Raw genomic sequence first — 19,947 nt, forward strand, 5'->3', positions numbered from 1 at the left:
CAGCCCCTGAACGAATTTTGTAAGAATTTTTCTCTCTTTCAATGTTTTTTGTTTCACGGGTTTTTAAAAGTAATTGATTTTTAGAATGGGGTTTAGGTGCTTTTCACTGCTGCGTTTATGCCGCTTTATACCCACTTGACTCACTTACAGAGAGATATCAATACATAGGTTTTAAGATTCTTACTAGTGAGATATATTCTTTGGCGGTGAATAGGGGGTGTTGAGTCCAGTTCACGGAGCAAGGAGTAGGTCTTGTCTATTACATATTGGGTTTATGGAACGGTATCTGAACTAATTTGAAACCCTTGTTTTATGCATCACCCCACCTCACCTTTCCCGTTAAGCAGCCATAGTGTGTTTTGTAAACGTGTGACTCTGTTCTGTTTTGTAATTCAGTTCAAGGGTAGCGGTTTTTACATTCCCTCTATAAGTAATATCTTATGAGACGTGTCTTTTTCTGTGTGACTTATTTCACTTAGAATCGTCGTACCTAAATCCACTCATCATGCTGCTACTAGCCTTATGACGTTGATTTCATGGCTGAGTGATATTCCATTGTACATAAGGACCACAACTTCTTTATCCATTCTTCTCTTTCCTGGGATATTTAAGGTGTAACGAAGTGGAGGTTCTTGTCAACAGAGCAGCCCTAAACTTTGGGGTGCCTGTGTCTTGCTGATTTTTAGTTTTCCCAATTTATACGCCCATGAGTGGAAGTGCCCTATGCTCTCTAAGCTGAGTTTTGTAGATGTTTCAGGACACACCGTACACTTCTCCAGAGTGACTGTTGGCAATTTACATCCCGCCCATCAGCGTAGAAAGTCTCCCATTTCTCCATGGCCTGTCCTGCCTTTCTGGTTTTGACACTTTATTCAGCATGGCCCTTTTGACCGATGGGAAGCGAGACTTCTTTGTAGCGCTGATTGGCCTTTCCAGGTTGCTTGGTTGGCCAAAAAGGGCGTATGCGTTTTTTCCTGAATATATTCAGGAAAAAACGCATACGCCCTTTTTGGCCAAGGGCATCATAGTCGAGGTTTTGCCGCTTTTCCTGTGCTTTAAAGGCGATTCGAATCTACCTCCTGAAATCTGTTTCCTGCAATTCTGCCTTACTTTCAGATCCTCTTCGTTGCCTTCCCTCAATATATTTGTGGACGTGAGTTATCATTTATAACTCTGCAGGTTTGTGAATTGCAGTGCCCCTGACCTCCATTTTTCAACTCGCTTTCTTGCGAGCTGGCCGCAAAAGCACAGGATTGTTTCAGGCCCTATTCTGGTTCCAGGCGGCAGGCTGAGCCTGTGGTTAATTCTTCTTCCTGATTGGAAAATAGAGTGACCTGTGCCTGTCCCAACACCTAGAGCTAGTCTCTCATTGGTTCCCCCTCTTCCCGTTCATCCTCAGCACCAGTTGCAACCTGTACGGAACAGGAGGATAAAGGTGCTGATTCTCCAAGGAGGGAGATTGCTAGTAAAGCGGCTGGAATGGCAAACCGGAGCACAAGGAGATGAGAAATGAGGTGCGTTTTAGACACCTTTCCCGATCACACGGTGTACCATCTTGTGGGTTTCTCATGCATGTTTTCGATGTAGGAAGATGCCCTTGAACCTGGAGATTTGGGACCCATGGGTTGGGTACCACGCAGTATTACTTTAAAGGTTCTGCGTTTGCTCACCCAACCTCACCAAACCTCTCAGCCACAAGAGTGTCCACCCTTATGTCTCAATAACCTGTGGGTCTAGATATGGTCCATCCAGTTGGCATCACAGCCCCTGAACAAATTTTGTAAGAATTTTTCTCTCTTTCACTGTCTTTGTTTCACAGGTTTTTAAAAGTAATTGATTTTTATAATGGGGTATAGCTGCTTTTCACTGCTGTGTTTATGCCGCTTTACACCCACTTGACACAGTAACACAGAGATATCAATACATAGGTTTTAAGATTCTTACTAGTGAGATATATTCTTGGGCAGTGAATAGGAGGTGTTGAGTCCAGTTCACTGAGCAAGGAGTAGGTTTTTTCTATTACATATTGGGTTTATGGAACGGTATCTAAGCTAATTTGAAACCCTTGCTTTATGCATCACCCCACCTCACCTTTCCCGTTAAGCAGCCATAGTGTGTTTTCTAAACGTGTGACTCTGTTCTGTTTTGTAATTCAGTTCAAGTGTAGCGGTTTTTACATTCCCTCTATAAGTGATATCTTATGAAAAGTGTCTTTTGCTGTGTGACTTATTTCACTTAGAATCGTCGTACCTAATCCACTCATCATGCTGCTACTAGCCTTATGACGTTGACTTCATGGCTGAGTGATATTGCATTGTACATAAGGACCACAACTTCTTTATCCATTTTTCTCTTTCCCGGGATATTTAAGTTGTAACGAAGTGGAGGTTCTTGTCAACAGAGCAGCCCTAAACTTTGGGGTGCCTGGGTCTTGCTGATTTTTAGTTTTCCCAATGTATACGCCCATGAGTGGAAGTGCCCTATGCTCTCTAAGCTGAGTTTTTTAGATGTTTCAGGACACACCGTACTCTTATCCAGAGTGGCTGTTGGCAATTTACATCCCGGCCATCAGCGTAGCAAGGCTCCCGTTTCTCCATGGCCTGTCCTGCCTTTCTGGTTTTGACACCTTATTCAGCACGACCCTGTTGACCGAAGGGAAGCGAGACTTCTTTGTAGCGCTGATTTGCCTTTCCAGGTTGCTTGGTTGGCCAAAAAGGGCGTATGCGTTTTTTCCTGAATATATTCAGGAAAAAACGCATACGCCCTTTTTGGCCAAGGGCATCATTGTCGAGGTTTTGCCGCTTTTCCTGTGCTTTAAAGGTGATTCGAATCTACCTCCTGAAATCTGTTTCCTGCAATTCTGCCTTGCTTTCAAATCCTCTTCGTTGCCTTCCCTCCATATATTTGTGGACGAGAGTTATCATTTCTAACTCTGCAGGTTTGTGAATTGCAGTGCCCCTGAGCTCCATTTTTCAGCTCGCTTTCTTGGGAGCTGGCCGCAAAAGCGCAGGATTGCTTCAGGACCTATGCTGGCTCCGGGCGGCAGGCTGAGCCTGTGGTTAATTCTTCTTCCTGATGGGAAAATAGAGTGACCTGTGCCTGTCCCAACACCTAGAGCTAGTCTCTCATTCTTCCCCCTCTTCCCGTTCATCCTCAGGACAAATTGCAACCGGTACGGAACAGGAGGATAAAGGTGCTGATTCTCCAAGGAGGGAGATTGCTAGTAAAGCGGCTGGAATGGCGAACCGGAGCACAAGGAGATGAGAAATGAGGTTCGTTTTAGAAACCTTTCCCGATCACACAGTGTACCATCTTCGGGGTTTCTCATGCATGTTTTCAATGTAGGACGATGCCCTTGAACCTGGAGATTTGGGACCCATGGGATGGGTACCTCGCCGTATTACTTTAAAGGGTCTGCGTTTGCTCACCCAACTTCACCAAACCTCTCAGCCCCAAGAGTGTCCACCCTTATGTCTCAATCAGCTGTGGGTCTAGATATGGTCAATCCAGGTGGCATCACAGCCCCTGAACGAATTTTGTAAGAATTTCTCTCTCTTTCACTGTCTTTGTTTCACAGGTTTTTAAAAGTAATTGATTTTTAGAATGGGGTTTAGGTGCTTTTCACTGCTGCGTTTATGCCGCTTTATACCCACTTGACTCACTTACAGAGAGATATCAATACATAGGTTTTAAGATTCTTACTAGTCAGATATATTCTTGGGCGGTGAATAGGGGGTGTTGAGTCCAGTTCACGTAGCAAGGAGTAGGTCTTGTCTATTACATATTGGGTTTATGGAACGGTATCTGAACTAATTTGAAACCCTTGTTTTATGCATCACCCCACCTCACCTTTCCCGTTAAGCAGCCATAGTGTGTTTTGTAAACGTGTGACTCTGTTCTGTTTTGTAATTCAGTTCAAGGGTAGCGGTTTTTACATTCCCTCTATACGTGATATCTTATGATCAGTGTCTTTTTCTGTGTGACTTATTTCACTTAGAATCGTCGTACCTAAATCCACTCATCATGCTGCTCCTAGCCTTATGACGTTGATTTCATGGCTGAGTGATATTCCATTGTACATGAGGACCACAACTTCTTTATCCATTCTCCTCTTTCCTGGGATATTTCAGGTGTAACGAACTGGAGGTTCTTGTCAACAGAGCAGCCCTAAATTTTGGGGTGCCTGTGTCTTGCTGATTTTTAGTTTTCCCAATTTATACGCCCATGAGTGGAAGTGCCCTATGCTCTCTAAGCTGAGTTTTTTTAGATGTTTCAGAACACACCATACACTTCTCCAGAGTGACTGTTGGCAATTTACAGCCCGCCCATCAGCGTAGCAAGGCTCCCATTTCTCCATGGCCTGTCCTGCATTTCTGGTTTTGACACTTTATTCAGCATGGCCCTTTTGACCGATGGGAAGCGAGACTTCTTTGTAGCGCTGATTTGCCTTTCCAGGTTGCTTGGTTGGCCAAAAAGGGCGTATGCGTTTTTTCCTGAATATATTCAGGAAAAAACGCATACGCCCTTTTTGGCCAAGGGCATCATTGTCGAGGTTTTGCCGCTTTTCCTGTGCTTTAAAGGCGATTCGAATCTACCTCCTGAAATCTGTTTCCTGCAATTCTGCCTTGCTTTCAAATCCTCTTCGTTGCCTTCCCTCCATATATTTGTGGACGAGAGTTATCATTTCTAACTCTGCAGGTTTGTGAATTGCAGTGCCCCTGAGCTCCATTTTTCAACTCGCTTTCTTGGGAGCTGGCCGCAAAAGCGCAGGATTGCTTCAGGCCCTATTCTGGCTCCGGGCGGCAGGCTGAGCCTGTGGTTGATTCTTCTTCCTGATGGGAAAATAGAGTGACCTGTGCCTGTCCCAACACCTAGAGCTAGTCTCTCATTGGTTCCCCCTCTTCCCGTTCATCCTCAGGACAAATTGCAACCTGTACGGAACAGGAGGTTAAAGGTGCTGATTCTCCAAGGAGGGAGATTGCTAGTAAAGCGGCTGGAATGGCGAACCGGAGCACAAGGAGATGAGAATTGAGGTGCGTTTTAGAAACCTTTCCCGGTCACACGGTGTACCATCTTCTGGGTTTCTCATGCATGTTTTCGATGTAGGAAGATGCCCTTGAACCTGGAGATTTGGGACCCATGGGATGGGTACCACGCCGTATTACTTTAAAGGGTCTGCGTTAGCTCACCCAACCTCACCAAACCTCTCAGCCCCAAGAGTGTCCACCCTTATGTCTCAATCAGCTGTGGGTCTAGATATGGTCAATCCAGGTGGCATCGCAGCCCCTGAACGAATTTTGTAAGCATTTCTCTCTCTTTCACTGTCTTTGTTTCACGGGTTTTTAAAAGTAATTGATTTTTAGAATGGGGTTTAGCTGCTTTGCACTGCTGTGTTTATGCCGCTTTACACCCACTTGACTCACTTCCAGAGAGATATCAATACATAGGTTTTAAGATTCTTACTAGTCAGATATATTCTTGGGCGGTGAATAGGGGGTGTTGAGTCCAGTTCACTGAGCAAGGAGTAGGTCTTCTCTATTACATATTGGGTTTATGGAACGGTATCTAAGCTAATTTGAAACCCTTGCTTTATGCATCACCCCACCTCACCTTTCCCGTTAAGCAGCCATAGTGTGTTTTCTAAACGTGTGACTCTGTTCTGTTTTGTAATTCAGTTCAAGTGTAGCGGTTTTTACATTCCCTCTATAAGTGATATCTTATGAAAAGTGTCTTTTGCTGTGTGACTTATTTCACTTAGAATCGTCGTACCTAATCCACTCATCATGCTGCTACTAGCCTTATGACGTTGACTTCATGGCTGAGTGATATTGCATTGTACATAAGGACCACAACTTCTTTATCCATTTTTCTCTTTCCCGGGATATTTAAGTTGTAACGAAGTGGAGGTTCTTGTCAACAGAGCAGCCCTAAACTTTGGGGTGCCTGGGTCTTGCTGATTTTTAGTTTTCCCAATGTATACGCCCATGAGTGGAAGTGCCCTATGCTCTCTAAGCTGAGTTTTGTAGATGTTTCAGGACACACCGTACTCTTATCCAGAGTGGCTGTTGGCAATTTACATCCCGGCCATCAGCGTAGCAAGGCTCCCGTTTCTCCATGGCCTGTCCTGCCTTTCTGGTTTTGACACCTTATTCAGCACGACCCTGTTGACCGAAGGGAAGCGAGACTTCTTTGTAGCGCTGATTTGCCTTTCCAGGTTGCTTGGTTGGCCAAAAAGGGCGTATGCGTTTTTTCCTGAATATATTCAGGAAAAAACGCATACGCCCTTTTTGGCCAAGGGCATCATTGTCGAGGTTTTGCCGCTTTTCCTGTGCTTTAAAGGTGATTCGAATCTACCTCCTGAAATCTGTTTCCTGCAATTCTGCCTTGCTTTCAAATCCTCTTCGTTGCCTTCCCTCAATATATTTGTGGACGAGAGTTATCATTTCTAACTCTGCAGGTTTGTGAATTGCAGTGCCCCTGAGCTCCATTTTTCAGCTCGCTTTCTTGGGAGCTGGCCGCAAAAGCGCAGGATTGCTTCAGGACCTATGCTGGCTCCGGGCGGCAGGCTGAGCCTGTGGTTAATTCTTCTTCCTGATGGGAAAATAGAGTGACCTGTGCCTGTCCCAACACCTAGAGCTAGTCTCTCATTCTTCCCCCTCTTCCCGTTCATCCTCAGGACAAATTGCAACCGGTACGGAACAGGAGGATAAAGGTGCTGATTCTCCAAGGAGGGAGATTGCTAGTAAAGCGGCTGGAATGGCGAACCGGAGCACAAGGAGATGAGAAATGAGGTTCGTTTTAGAAACCTTTCCCGATCACACGGTGTACCATCTTCGGGGTTTCTCATGCATGTTTTCAATGTAGGACGATGCCCTTGAACCTGGAGATTTGGGACCCATGGGATGGGTACCTCGCCGTATTACTTTAAAGGGTCTGCGTTTGCTCACCCAACTTCACCAAACCTCTCAGCCCCAAGAGTGTCCACCCTTATGTCTCAATCAGCTGTGGGTCTAGATATGGTCAATCCAGGTGGCATCACAGCACCTGAACGAATTTTGTAAGAATTTCTCTCTCTTTCACTGTCTTTGTTTCACAGGTTTTTAAAAGTAATTGATTTTTAGAATGGGGTTTAGGTGCTTTTCACTGCTGCGTTTATGCCGCTTTATACCCACTTGACTCACTTACAGAGAGATATCAATACATAGGTTTTAAGATTCTTACTAGTCAGATATATTCTTTGGCGGTGAATAGGGGGTGTTGAGTCCAGTTCACGTAGCAAGGAGTAGGTCTTGTCTATTACATATTGGGTTTATGGAACGGTATCTGAACTAATTTGAAACCCTTGTTTTATGCATCACCCCACCTCACCTTTCCCGTTAAGCAGCCATAGTGTGTTTTGTAAACGTGTGACTCTGTTCTGTTTTGTAATTCAGTTCAAGGGTAGCGGTTTTTACATTCCCTCTATACGTGATATCTTATGATCAGTGTCTTTTTCTGTGTGACTTATTTCACTTAGAATCGTCGTACCTAAATCCACTCATCATGCTGCTCCTAGCCTTATGACGTTGATTTCATGGCTGAGTGATATTCCATTGTACATGAGGACCACAACTTCTTTATCCATTCTCCTCTTTCCTGGGATATTTCAGGTGTAACGAAGTGGAGGTTCTTGTCAACAGAGCAGCCCTAAATTTTGGGGTGCCTGTGTCTTGCTGATTTTTAGTTTTCCCAATTTATACGCCCATGAGTGGAAGTGCCCTATGCTCTCTAAGCTGAGTTTTTTTAGATGTTTCAGGACACACCATACACTTCTCCAGAGTGACTGTTGGCAATTTACAGCCCGCCCATCAGCCTAGCAAGGCTCCCATTTCTCCATGGCCTGTCCTGCATTTCTGGTTTTGACACTTTATTCAGCATGGCCCTTTTGACCGATGGGAAGCGAGACTTTTTGTAGCGCTGATTTGCCTTTCCAGGTTGCTTGGTTGGCCAAAAAGGGCGTATGCGTTTTTTCCTGAATATATTCAGAAAAAACGCAGACGCCCTTTTTGGCCAAGGGCATCATTGTCGAGGTTTTGCCGCTTTTCCTGTGCTTTAAAGGCGATTCGAATCTACCTCCTGAAATCTGTTTCCTGCAATTCTGCCTTGCTTTCAGATCCTCTTCGTTGCCTTCCCTCAATATATTTGTGGACGAGAGTTATCATTTATAACTCTGCAGGTTTGTGGATTGCAGTGCCCCTGACCTCCATTTTTCAACTCGCTTTCTTGCGAGCTGGCCGCAAAAGCACAGGATTGTTTCAGGCCCTATTCTGGTTCCAGGCGGCAGGCTGAGCCTGTGGTTAATTCTTCTTCCTGATGGGAAAATAGAGTGACCTGTGCCTGTCCCAACACCTAGAGCTAGTCTCTCATTGGTTCCCCCTCTTCCCGTTCATCCTCAGCACCAGTTGCAACCTGTACGGAACAGGAGGATAAAGGTGCTGATTCTCCAAGGAGGGAGATTGCTAGTAAAGCGGCTGGAATGGCGAACCGGAGCACAAGGAGATGAGAATTGAGGTGCGTTTTAGAAACCTTTCCCGGTCACACGGTGTACCATCTTCTGGGTTTCTCATGCATGTTTTCGATGTAGGAAGATGCCCTTGAACCTGGAGATTTGGGACCCATGGGATGGGTACCACGCCGTATTACTTTAAAGGGTCTGCGTTAGCTCAGCCAACCTCACCAAACCTCTCAGCCCCAAGAGTGTCCACCCTTATGTCTCAATCACCTGTGGGTCTAGATATGGTCCATCCAGTTGGCATCACAGCCCCTGAAGAAATTTTGTAAGAATTTTTCTCTCTTTCACTGTCTTTGTTTCACAGGTTTTTAAAAGTAATTGATTTTTATAATGGGGTATAGCTGCTTTTCACTGCTGTGTTTATGCCGCTTTACACCCACTTGACACAGTAACACAGAGATATCAATACATAGGTTTTAAGATTCTTACTAGTGAGATATATTCTTGGGCAGTGAATAGGAGGTGTTGAGTCCAGTTCACTGAGCAAGGAGTAGGTTTTTTCTATTACATATTGGGTTTATGGAACGGTATCTAAGCTAATTTGAAACCCTTGCTTTATGCATCACCCCACCTCACCTTTCCCGTTAAGCAGCCATAGTGTGTTTTCTAAACGTGTGACTCTGTTCTGTTTTGTAATTCAGTTCAAGTGTAGCGGTTTTTACATTCCCTCTATAAGTGATATCTTATGAAAAGTGTCTTTTGCTGTGTGACTTATTTCACTTAGAATCGTCGTACCTAATCCACTCATCATGCTGCTACTAGCCTTATGACGTTGACTTCATGGCTGAGTGATATTGCATTGTACATAAGGACCACAACTTCTTTATCCATTTTTCTCTTTCCCGGGATATTTAAGTTGTAACGAAGTGGAGGTTCTTGTCAACAGAGCAGCCCTAAACTTTGGGGTGCCTGGGTCTTGCTGATTTTTAGTTTTCCCAATGTATACGCCCATGAGTGGAAGTGCCCTATGCTCTCTAAGCTGAGTTTTGTAGATGTTTCAGGACACACCGTACTCTTATCCAGAGTGGCTGTTGGCAATTTACATCCCGGCCATCAGCGTAGCAAGGCTCCCGTTTCTCCATGGCCTGTCCTGCCTTTCTGGTTTTGACACCTTATTCAGCACGACCCTGTTGACCGAAGGGAAGCGAGACTTCTTTGTAGCGCTGATTTGCCTTTGCAGGTTGCTTGGTTGGCCAAAAAGGGCGTATGCGTTTTTTCCTGAATATATTCAGGAAAAAACGCATACGCCCTTTTTGGCCAAGGGCATCATTGTCGAGGTTTTGCCGCTTTTCCTGTGCTTTAAAGGTGATTCGAATCTACCTCCTGAAATCTGTTTCCTGCAATTCTGCCTTGCTTTCAAATCCTCTTCGTTGCCTTCCCTCAATATATTTGTGGACGAGAGTTATCATTTCTAACTCTGCAGGTTTGTGAATTGCAGTGCCCCTGAGCTCCATTTTTCAGCTCGCTTTCTTGGGAGCTGGCCGCAAAAGCGCAGGATTGCTTCAGGACCTATGCTGGCTCCGGGCGGCAGGCTGAGCCTGTGGTTAATTCTTCTTCCTGATGGGAAAATAGAGTGACCTGTGCCTGTCCCAACACCTAGAGCTAGTCTCTCATTCTTCCCCCTCTTCCCGTTCATCCTCAGGACAAATTGCAACCGGTACGGAACAGGAGGATAAAGGTGCTGATTCTCCAAGGAGGGAGATTGCTAGTAAAGCGGCTGGAATGGCGAACCGGAGCACAAGGAGATGAGAAATGAGGTTCGTTTTAGAAACCTTTCCCGATCACACGGTGTACCATTTTCGGGGTTTCTCATGCATGTTTTCAATGTAGGACGATGCCCTTGAACCTGGAGATTTGGGACCCATGGGATGGGTACCTCGCCGTATTACTTTAAAGGGTCTGCGTTTGCTCACCCAACTTCACCAAACCTCTCAGCCCCAAGAGTGTCCACCCTTATGTCTCAATCAGCTGTGGGTCTAGATATGGTCAATCCAGGTGGCATCACAGCCCCTGAACGAATTTTGTAAGAATTTCTCTCTCTTTCACTGTCTTTGTTTCACAGGTTTTTAAAAGTAATTGATTTTTAGAATGGGGTTTAGGTGCTTTTCACTGCTGCGTTTATGCCGCTTTATACCCACTTGACTCACTTACAGAGAGATATCAATACATAGGTTTTAAGATTCTTACTAGTCAGATATATTCTTTGGCGGTGAATAGGGGGTGTTGAGTCCAGTTCACGTAGCAAGGAGTAGGTCTTGTCTATTACATATTGGGTTTATGGAACGGTATCTGAACTAATTTGAAACCCTTGTTTTATGCATCACCCCACCTCACCTTTCCCGTTAAGCAGCCATAGTGTGTTTTGTAAACGTGTGACTCTGTTCTGTTTTGTAATTCAGTTCAAGGGTAGCGGTTTTTACATTCCCTCTATACGTGATATCTTATGATCAGTGTCTTTTTCTGTGTGACTTATTTCACTTAGAATCGTCGTACCTAAATCCACTCATCATGCTGCTCCTAGCCTTATGACGTTGATTTCATGGCTGAGTGATATTCCATTGTACATGAGGACCACAACTTCTTTATCCATTCTCCTCTTTCCTGGGATATTTCAGGTGTAACGAAGTGGAGGTTCTTGTCAACAGAGCAGCCCTAAATTTTGGGGTGCCTGTGTCTTGCTGATTTTTAGTTTTCCCAATTTATACGCCCATGAGTGGAAGTGCCCTATGCTCTCTAAGCTGAGTTTTTTTAGATGTTTCAGGACACACCATACACTTCTCCAGAGTGACTGTTGGCAATTTACAGCCCGCCCATCAGCGTAGCAAGGCTCCCATTTCTCCATGGCCTGTCCTGCATTTCTGGTTTTGACACTTTATTCAGCATGGCCCTTTTGACCGATGGGAAGCGAGACTTCTTTGTAGCGCTGATTTGCCTTTCCAGGTTGCTTGGTTGGCCAAAAAGGGCGTATGCGTTTTTTCCTGAATATATTCAGGAAAAAACGCATACGCCCTTTTTGGCCAAGGGCATCATTGTCGAGGTTTTGCCGCTTTTCCTGTGCTTTAAAGGCGATTCGAATCTACCTCCTGAAATCTGTTTCCTGCAATTCTGCCTTGCTTTCAAATCCTCTTCGTTGCCTTCCCTCCATATATTTGTGGACGAGAGTTATCATTTCTAACTCTGCAGGTTTGTGAATTGCAGTGCCCCTGAGCTCCATTTTTCAACTCGCTTTCTTGGGAGCTGGCCGCAAAAGCGCAGGATTGCTTCAGGCCCTATTCTGGCTCCGGGCGGCAGGCTGAGCCTGTGGTTGATTCTTCTTCCTGATGGGAAAATAGAGTGACCTGTGCCTGTCCCAACACCTAGAGCTAGTCTCTCATTGGTTCCCCCTCTTCCCGTTCATCCTCAGGACAAATTGCAACCTGTACGGAACAGGAGGTTAAAGGTGCTGATTCTCCAAGGAGGGAGATTGCTAGTAAAGCGGCTGGAATGGCGAACCGGAGCACAAGGAGATGAGAATTGAGGTGCGTTTTAGAAACCTTTCCCGGTCACACGGTGTACCATCTTCTGGCTTTCTCATGCATGTTTTCGATGTAGGAAGATGCCCTTGAACCTGGAGATTTGGGACCCATGGGATGGGTACCACGCCGTATTACTTTAAAGGGTCTGCGTTAGCTCACCCAACCTCACCAAACCTCTCAGCCCCAAGAGTGTCCACCCTTATGTCTCAATCAGCTGTGGGTCTAGATATGGTCAATCCAGGTGGCATCGCAGCCCCTGAACGAATTTTGTAAGCATTTCTCTCTCTTTCACTGTCTTTGTTTCACGGGTTTTTAAAAGTAATTGATTTTTAGAATGGGGTTTAGCTGCTTTGCACTGCTGTGTTTATGCCGCTTTACACCCACTTGACTCACTTCCAGAGAGATATCAATACATAGGTTTTAAGATTCTTACTAGTCAGATATATTCTTGGGCGGTGAATAGGGGGTGTTGAGTCCAGTTCACGTAGCAAGGAGTAGGTCTTCTCTATTACATATTGGGTTTATGGAACGGTATCTGAGCTAATTTGAAACCCTTGTTTTATGCATCACCCCACCTCACCTTTCCCGTTAAGCAGCCATAGTGTGTTTTGTAAACGTGTGACTCTGTTCTGTTTTGTAATTCAGTTCAAGGGTAGCGGTTTTTACATTCCCTCTATACGTGATATCTTATGATCAGTGTCTTTTTCTGTGTGACTTATTTCACTTAGAATCGTCGTACCTAAATCCACTCATCATGCTGCTCCTAGCCTTATGACGTTGATTTCATGGCTGAGTGATATTCCATTGTACATGAGGACCACAACTTCTTTATCCATTCTCCTCTTTCCTGGGATATTTCAGGTGTAACGAAGTGGAGGTTCTTGTCAACAGAGCAGCCCTAAATTTTGGGGTGCCTGTGTCTTGCTGATTTTTAGTTTTCCCAATTTATACGCCCATGAGTGGAAGTGCCCTATGCTCTCTAAGCTGAGTTTTTTTAGATGTTTCAGGACACACCATACACTTCTCCAGAGTGACTGTTGGCAATTTACAGCCCGCCCATCAGCGTAGCAAGGCTCCCATTTCTCCATGGCCTGTCCTGCATTTCTGGTTTTGACACTTTATTCAGCATGGCCCTTTTGACCGATGGGAAGCGAGACTTCTTTGTAGCGCTGATTTGCCTTTCCAGGTTGCTTGGTTGGCCAAAAAGGGCGTATGCGTTTTTTCCTGAATATATTCAGGAAGAAACGCATACGCCCTTTTTGGCCAAGGGCATCATTGTCGAGGTTTTGCCGCTTTTCCTGTGCTTTAAAGGCGATTCGAATCTACCTCCTGAAATCTGTTTCCTGCAATTCTGCCTTGCTTTCAAATCCTCTTCGTTGCCTTCCCTCCATATATTTGTGGACGAGAGTTATCATTTCTAACTCTGCAGGTTTGTGAATTGCAGTGCCCCTGAGCTCCATTTTTCAACTCGCTTTCTTGGGAGCTGGCCGCAAAAGCGCAGGATTGCTTCAGGCCCTATTCTGGCTCCGGGCGGCAGGCTGAGCCTGTGGTTGATTCTTCTTCCTGATGGGAAAATAGAGTGACCTGTGCCAGTCCCAACACCTTGAGCTAGTCTCTCATTGGTTCCCCCTCTTCCCGTTCATCCTCAGGACAAATTGCAACCTGTACGGAACAGGAGGTTAAAGGTGCTGATTCTCCAAGGAGGGAGATTGCTAGTAAAGCGGCTGGAATGGCGAACCGGAGCACAAGGAGATGAGAATTGAGGTGCGTTTTAGAAACCTTTCCCGGTCACACGGTGTACCATCTTCTGGCTTTCTCATGCATGTTTTCGATGTAGGAAGATGCCCTTGAACCTGGAGATTTGGGACCCATGGGATGGGTACCACGCCGTATTACTTTAAAGGGTCTGCGTTAGCTCACCCAACCTCACCAAACCTCTCAGCCCCAAGAGTGTCCACCCTTATGTCTCAATCACCTGTGGGTCTAGATATGGTCCATCCAGTTGGCATCACAGCCCCTGAACAAATTTTGTAAGAATTTTTCTCTCTTTCACTGTCTTTGTTTCACAGGTTTTTAAAAGTAATTGATTTTTATAATGGGGTATAGCTGCTTTTCACTGCTGTGTTTATGCCGCTTTACACCCACTTGACACAGTAACACAGAGATATCAATACATAGGTTTTAAGATTCTTACTAGTGAGATATATTCTTGGGCAGTGAATAGGAGGTGTTGAGTCCAGTTCACTGAGCAAGGAGTAGGTTTTTTCTATTACATATTGGGTTTATGGAACGGTATCTAAGCTAATTTGAAACCCTTGCTTTATGCATCACCCCACCTCACCTTTCCCGTTAAGCAGCCATAGTGTGTTTTCTAAACGTGTGACTCTGTTCTGTTTTGTAATTCAGTTCAAGTGTAGCGGTTTTTACATTCCCTCTATAAGTGATATCTTATGAAAAGTGTCTTTTGCTGTGTGACTTATTTCACTTAGAATCGTCGTACCTAATCCACTCATCATGCTGCTACTAGCCTTATGACGTTGACTTCATGGCTGAGTGATATTGCATTGTACATAAGGACCACAACTTCTTTATCCATTTTTCTCTTTCCCGGGATATTTAAGTTGTAACGAAGTGGAGGTTCTTGTCAACAGAGCAGCCCTAAACTTTGGGGTGCCTGGGTCTTGCTGATTTTTAGTTTTCCCAATGTATACGCCCATGAGTGGAAGTGCCCTATGCTCTCTAAGCTGAGTTTTGTAGATGTTTCAGGACACACCGTACTCTTATCCAGAGTGGCTGTTGGCAATTTACATCCCGGCCATCAGCGTAGCAAGGCTCCCGTTTCTCCATGGCCTGTCCTGCCTTTCTGGTTTTGACACCTTATTCAGCACGACCCTGTTGACCGAAGGGAAGCGAGACTTCTTTGTAGCGCTGATTTGCCTTTGCAGGTTGCTTGGTTGGCCAAAAAGGGCGTATGCGTTTTTTCCTGAATATATTCAGGAAAAAACGCATACGCCCTTTTTGGCCAAGGGCATCATTGTCGAGGTTTTGCCGCTTTTCCTGTGCTTTAAAGGTGATTCGAATCTACCTCCTGAAATCTGTTTCCTGCAATTCTGCCTTGCTTTCAAATCCTCTTCGTTGCCTTCCCTCAATATATTTGTGGACGAGAGTTATCATTTCTAACTCTGCAGGTTTGTGAATTGCAGTGCCCCTGAGCTCCATTTTTCAGCTCGCTTTCTTGGGAGCTGGCCGCAAAAGCGCAGGATTGCTTCAGGACCTATGCTGGCTCCGGGCGGCAGGCTGAGCCTGTGGTTAATTCTTCTTCCTGATGGGAAAATAGAGTGACCTGTGCCTGTCCCAACACCTAGAGCTAGTCTCTCATTCTTCCCCCTCTTCCCGTTCATCCTCAGGACAAATTGCAACCGGTACGGAACAGGAGGATAAAGGTGCTGATTCTCCAAGGAGGGAGATTGCTAGTAAAGCGGCTGGAATGGCGAACCGGAGCACAAGGAGATGAGAAATGAGGTTCGTTTTAGAAACCTTTCCCGATCACACAGTGTACCATTTTCGGGGTTTCTCATGCATGTTTTCAATGTAGGACGATGCCCTTGAACCTGGAGATTTGGGACCCATGGGATGGGTACCTCGCCGTATTACTTTAAAGGGTCTGCGTTTGCTCACCCAACTTCACCAAACCTCTCAGCCCCAAGAGTGTCCACCCTTATGTCTCAATCAGCTGTGGGTCTAGATATGGTCAATCCAGGTGGCATCACAGCCCCTGAACGAATTTTGTAAGAATTTCTCTCTCTTTCACTGTCTTTGTTTCACAGGTTTTTAAAAGTAATTGATTTTTAGAATGGGGTTTAGGTGCTTTTCACTGCTGCGTTTATGCCGCTTTATACCCACTTGACTCACTTACAGAGAGATATCAATACATAGGTTTTAAGATGCTTACTAGTCAGATATATTCTTTGGCGGTGAATAGGGGGTGTTGAGTCCAGTTCACGTAGCAAGGAGTAGGTCTTGTCTATTACATATTGGGTTTATGGAACGGTATCTGAACTAATTTGAAACCCTTGTTTTATGCATCACCCCACCTCACCTTTCCCGTTAAGCAGCCATAGTGTGTTTTGTAAACGTGTGACTCTGTTCTGTTTTGTAATTCAGTTCAAGGGTAGCGGTTTTTACATTCCCTCTATACGTGATATCTTATGATCAGTGTCTTTTTCTGTGTGACTTATTTCACTTAGAATCGTCGTACCTAAATCCACTCATCATGCTGCTCCTAGCCTTATGACGTTGATTTCATGGCTGAGTGATATTCCATTGTACATGAGGACCACAACTTCTTTATCCATTCTCCTCTTTCCTGGGATATTTCAGGTGTAACGAAGTGGAGGTTCTTGTCAACAAAGCAGCCCTAAATTTTGGGGTGCCTGTGTCTTGCTGATTTTTAGTTTTCCCAATTTATACGCCCATGAGTGGAAGTGCCCTATGCTCTCTAAGCTGAGTTTTTTTAGATGTTTCAGGACACACCATACACTTCTCCAGAGTGACTGTTGGCAATTTACAGCCCGCCCATCAGCGTAGCAAGGCTCCCATTTCTCCATGGCCTGTCCTGCATTTCTGGTTTTGACACTTTATTCAGCATGGCCCTTTTGACCGATGGGAAGCGAGACTTCTTTGTAGCGCTGATTTGCCTTTCCAGGTTGCTTGGTTGGCCAAAAAGGGCGTATGCGTTTTTTCCTGAATATATTCAGGAAAAAACGCATACGCCCTTTTTGGCCAAGGGCATCATTGTCGAGGTTTTGCCGCTTTTCCTGTGCTTTAAAGGCGATTCGAATCTACCTCCTGAAATCTGTTTCCTGCAATTCTGCCTTGCTTTCAAATCCTCTTCGTTGCCTTCCCTCCATATATTTGTGGACGAGAGTTATCATTTCTAACTCTGCAGGTTTGTGAATTGCAGTGCCCCTGAGCTCCATTTTTCAGCTCGCTTTCTTGGGAGCTGGCCGCAAAAGCGCAGGATTGCTTCAGGCCCTATTCTGGCTCCGCGCGGCAGGCTGAGCCTGTGGTTGATTCTTCTTCCTGATGGGAAAATAGAGTGACCTGTGCCTGTCCCAACACCTAGAGCTAGTCTCTCATTGGTTCCCCCTCTTCCCGTTCATCCTCAGGACAAATTGCAACCTGTACGGAACAGGAGGTTAAAGGTGCTGATTCTCCAAGGAGGGAGATTGCTAGTAAAGCGGCTGGAATGGCGAACCGGAGCACAAGGAGATGAGAATTGAGGTGCGTTTTAGAAACCTTTCCCGGTCACACGGTGTACCATCTTCTGGCTTTCTCATGCATGTTTTCGATGTAGGAAGATGCCCTTGAACCTGGAGATTTGGGACCCATGGGATGGGTACCACGCCGTATTACTTTAAAGGGTCTGCGTTAGCTCACCCAACCTCACCAAACCTCTCAGCCCCAAGAGTGTCCACCCTTATGTCTCAATCAGCTGTGGGTCTAGATATGGTCAATCCAGGTGGCATCGCAGCCCCTGAACGAATTTTGTAAGCATTTCTCTCTCTTTCACTGTCTTTGTTTCACGGGTTTTTAAAAGTAATTGATTTTTAGAATGGGGTTTAGCTGCTTTGCACTGCTGTGTTTATGCCGCTTTACACCCACTTGACTCACTTCCAGAGAGATATCAATACATAGGTTTTAAGATTCTTACTAGTCAGATATATTCTTGGGCGGTGAATAGGGTGTGTTGAGTCCAGTTCACTGAGCAAGGAGTAGGTTTTTTCTATTACATATTGGGTTTATGGAACGGTATCTAAGCTAATTTGAAACCCTTGCTTTATGCATCACCCCACCTCACCTTTCCCGTTAAGCAGCCATAGTGTGTTTTCTAAACGTGTGACTCTGTTCTGTTTTGTAATTCAGTTCAAGTGTAGCGGTTTTTACATTCCCTCTATAAGTGATATCTTATGAAAAGTGTCTTTTGCTGTGTGACTTATTTCACTTAGAATCGTCGTACCTAATCCACTCATCATGCTGCTACTAGCCTTATGACGTTGACTTCATGGCTGAGTGATATTGCATTGTACATAAGGACCACAACTTCTTTATCCATTTTTCTCTTTCCCGGGATATTTAAGTTGTAACGAAGTGGAGGTTCTTGTCAACAGAGCAGCCCTAAACTTTGGGGTGCCTGGGTCTTGCTGATTTTTAGTTTTCCCAATGTATACGCCCATGAGTGGAAGTGCCCTATGCTCTCTAAGCTGAGTTTTGTAGATGTTTCAGGACACACCGTACTCTTATCCAGAGTGGCTGTTGGCAATTTACATCCCGGCCATCAGCGTAGCAAGGCTCCCGTTTCTCCATGGCCTGTCCTGCCTTTCTGGTTTTGACACCTTATTCAGCACGACCCTGTTGACCGAAGGGAAGCGAGACTTCTTTGTAGCGCTGATTTGCCTTTGCAGGTTGCTTGGTTGGCCAAAAAGGGCGTATGCGTTTTTTCCTGAATATATTCAGGAAAAAACGCATACGCCCTTTTTGGCCAAGGGCATCATTGTCGAGGTTTTGCCGCTTTTCCTGTGCTTTAAAGGTGATTCGAATCTACCTCCTGAAATCTGTTTCCTGCAATTCTGCCTTGCTTTCAAATCCTCTTCGTTGCCTTCCCTCAATATATTTGTGGACGAGAGTTATCATTTCTAACTCTGCAGGTTTGTGAATTGCAGTGCCCCTGAGCTCCATTTTTCAGCTCGCTTTCTTGGGAGCTGGCCGCAAAAGCGCAGGATTGCTTCAGGACCTATGCTGGCTCCGGGCGGCAGGCTGAGCCTGTGGTTAATTCTTCTTCCTGATGGGAAAATAGAGTGACCTGTGCCTGTCCCAACACCTAGAGCTAGTCTCTCATTCTTCCCCCTCTTCCCGTTCATCCTCAGGACAAATTGCAACCGGTACGGAACAGGAGGATAAAGGTGCTGATTCTCCAAGGAGGGAGATTGCTAGTAAAGCGGCTGGAATGGCGAACCGGAGCACAAGGAGATGAGAAATGAGGTTCGTTTTAGAAACCTTTCCCGATCACACAGTGTACCATTTTCGGGGTTTCTCATGCATGTTTTCAATGTAGGACGATGCCCTTGAACCTGGAGATTTGGGACCCATGGGATGGGTACCTCGCCGTATTACTTTAAAGGGTCTGCGTTTGCTCACCCAACTTCACCAAACCTCTCAGCCCCAAGAGTGTCCACCCTTATGTCTCAATCAGCTGTGGGTCTAGATATGGTCAATCCAGGTGGCATCACAGCCCCTGAACGAATTTTGTAAGAATTTCTCTCTCTTTCACTGTCTTTGTTTCACAGGTTTTTAAAAGTAATTGATTTTTAGAATGGGGTTTAGGTGCTTTTCACTGCTGCGTTTATGCCGCTTTATACCCACTTGACTCACTTACAGAGAGATATCAATACATAGGTTTTAAGATGCTTACTAGTCAGATATATTCTTTGGCGGTGAATAGGGGGTGTTGAGTCCAGTTCACGTAGCAAGGAGTAGGTCTTGTCTATTACATATTGGGTTTATGGAACGGTATCTGAACTAATTTGAAACCCTTGTTTTATGCATCACCCCACCTCACCTTTCCCGTTAAGCAGCCATAGTGTGTTTTGTAAACGTGTGACTCTGTTCTGTTTTGTAATTCAGTTCAAGGGTAGCGGTTTTTACATTCCCTCTATACGTGATATCTTATGATCAGTGTCTTTTTCTGTGTGACTTATTTCACTTAGAATCGTCGTACCTAAATCCACTCATCATGCTGCTCCTAGCCTTATGACGTTGATTTCATGGCTGAGTGATATTCCATTGTACATGAGGACCACAACTTCTTTATCCATTCTCCTC

This window comes from Balaenoptera borealis, assembly GCF_965194805.1.
Source record: "Balaenoptera borealis genome assembly, chromosome: 10".
Lineage (NCBI taxonomy): Eukaryota > Metazoa > Chordata > Mammalia > Artiodactyla > Balaenopteridae > Balaenoptera > Balaenoptera borealis.